Genomic DNA, 3,111 nt, shown 5'->3' with positions numbered 1-3,111 from the left:
AAACCAGTTCAATAAACATTCCATAAAAGATGAATAAAAAAAATAAAATAAGCATGGGTGTGCTTTTGGTGATAGGAATGTTAATGAACACTCTCTGTTTTTATCAATATTTCAATGTTATGTTATTTGGAACTTGGTTGTATGGACAGAAAAAGTCTTTTAAAGATATCTACCAATACCAACATTTTAACAGTAAATATTACCAAAATATGGACATTCGCCTGTTATATTTTGAAAATGTTGTATGATAACTGTTGTATTTTAGTTTATTTTCATCAGATTTACAGTTACAATTGCATTCCAGGTGTATTAGAAGATATTCAGTTGTATTATAAACTTCCTCATGATGGTTTTGATGGTTTATTGCATTAAAATATAGCTTTTTTTTACCAGGCGAGGATGAAAATATAAGATTTTTTTCTTTAATGCATCGCCATGTAGTCTGTAATAGTAAAATAAATATATTAATATACAATGGATTTATATTCCTTAACTTCTGACTTTTCAAAGGAGACCACAATTATGCATCTAGGCCAAATAGTTGAGGAGTTATTCCTCATTCATTTAGGTTTTTTCTGGAAAAAGGTGCCTGTTTTCAACAGGTTGTTCTTTAAATAGGCAAGTTGACCTTTTCCTTAAAAAGACAAATACAGCTTTTATTTGTAGGAGTGCATTGATGGGGAGTAACAAAACATGTACTGGGAACAAGCCTACTCAAGATTACAGCCATCATGGAGCATAAATGTTTTTCTTTAAATTGAAATTGAAATATACGATATGTGTCTGTATTGAGTTGTGTAATTATTTGTTAACATACTAAGTTTGGTGTTATTCTTGTTACAAAAGCCTAGGATAGTCATTCTTGAAATATCCCACTTTTAAACAACCGATTTGACCAGTATCATATTTATATGTAAAAATGGTGGGTGGGCACCAACCATTTCGAACCATAAATACCAGTAATACTACAATACTCTGTCTTGCTTCTGTGTTTTTTAACATCTCAACAAACAGCATGGCTCTACAAAACACTTAACATGAGAGACAGAGAGAGAGAGAGAGAGAGAGAGAGAGAGAGAGAGAGAGAGAGAGAGAGAGAGAGAGATTTGTACAAATTTTCAAATTATTATTAGTTTGATTGCTTGATATTTTAGTAATTGTTTTGTTTTTACATTTAATACTGATTTCTTTTTTCTTTTTTTGAAAATTATTATTTTTAAATTTTTTGTCCATATGCTTACTGTTTTATTTATTTAATTTGAATATTTTTATTTTTTTAACACACACACACACACACACGCTTACTGTTTTATTTATTTATTTTATTTTAATTTTTTATATTTTTAAATTTTTTTAACACAAACAGACATACACTTTAATTACTTGTTTAATGAAATGTATGGGGTTGATTGTTCTTATGTAGTTTGTATGATGCTTTGGCAATATTGTTGTTACACATTCATGCCAATGAAGCTAATTTGAATTTAATAGAATTGAAATGAGAGAAAGATAGAGGGCGAGAGAGAGAGAGAGAGGAGTGCATTGACACAAGTTACAGTACCACTGTTGCAAACCTAAATTAAGAATGCAATATTTAAGCATACACAACCAAGCTCAGAACAAATGAGCCTACAGGGCCATAAGCAAACAGCAGTGAGCTCAACACCACTCAACAACCACGCACACAGACAATGTTTTAGGGATCTAGAGATCCTGCGATCATAATGGAAAGAATGTTCGCCAATATATATCCCATTCCCAGCTCCATACCTTTCATACAGTGCATTGAGCCAGTAAACTGGCCTAATAATCCCGAATAATAAGGCAGTATGAAAGTGCCTATATGATAACAACATCATGACAACAACCGTAATCCGTAGCCTAGTCTCAACCGATCCAGCACAACTCATGCAGGGACCAGCAGCAGAGTCAGGATGATAAAATACGCTTTCACTCACCAGAGCTAAGGCCTCATGCGAGGAGAAAGGCAACTTTCTGGGTGACTGAAGTTTTTCACACAGCCCGCCGTGACTCGTCGTGGCCCCGCAGTGTTTGTTGGGCTGCTCAATGGAGCGCCTGATGGACGCAGCCCAGTTTCACAGCATCGCCCAGGTCACTCCCGCTGTTCTCAAGTTTTGCAGTTTAGACTGAGTAGAGTCCAGTGGTCCAGCAGAAGCAGAAGTTGATGTCTCCTACAAATGACCCTGGGTACTGCAATGGATATTCTTACAACTCATGAGAGGCAATGTTGCTACCGCCACCTGCTGGTGTAGCTAAACTAAACTGCTCTCACATTTACAGATCTCTGTTTACAGATCTCTGTGATACAGAGTGGACAAAATTCCACAAATGCATAAAAAGGAAGTCACAAATGTAACGTCACCTGCAAATAGACAGGAAATGACCTGCAAATGATCCGCAAATGTGCAAAAACTGTTTTGTTTGTAAAAATAGATCCACAAATGCGTAAATCACACTTTGTATGTGAAATTTAAATGTGTGTACAGAGTAAATTGTACATTTACAAATTGCACTGTATTTTTGTGGATATGATTTTACAACACAAATGTTAAAATAGGTGTTTTGGGTAGTGAGATATTTGTGTATATTTTGGATCTGCGGGTTCTAAACCGGTCTCTGAGGAGATTCATCCGTCCTTCTCACAGGAAGTTCCTGAGGTTCGCCTTCGGGGGTGTGGCTTACCAGTATCGGGTTCTTCCATTCGGCCTGGCACTTTCCCCTCGCACATTCACCAAGTGTATGGATGCAGCACTGGCCCCGCTGAGGCTCCAGGGCATCCGGATTTTCAACTACATCGACGACTGGCTCATCCTAGCCCAGTCTCGAGAGTTGGCAGTTCGGCATCGAGATGTCGTTCTGGCTCATCTGCTGCGTTTAGGGCTGAGGCTCAATGCAAAGAAGAGTGTGCTGGCGCCCACCCAACGGACTACGTTCCTAGGGGTAGTATGGGATTCGACAACGATGCGGACACAATTGTCACCATATTGGCTGCCGTGAAAGGGGTGAAGTTAGGCCACGCCATCACTATAAAACACTTTCAACGAGTGTTGGGTCTCCTGGCGGCTGCGTCCAGCGTAATACCATCTGGAC

The sequence above is a fragment of the Micropterus dolomieu genome, linkage group LG18, assembly GCF_021292245.1.
Source record: "Micropterus dolomieu isolate WLL.071019.BEF.003 ecotype Adirondacks linkage group LG18, ASM2129224v1, whole genome shotgun sequence".
Taxonomy (NCBI): Eukaryota; Metazoa; Chordata; class Actinopteri; order Centrarchiformes; family Centrarchidae; genus Micropterus; species Micropterus dolomieu.
The sequence above is the reverse complement of the archived record's forward strand: the minus strand, read 5'-3'. Positions refer to the sequence as shown.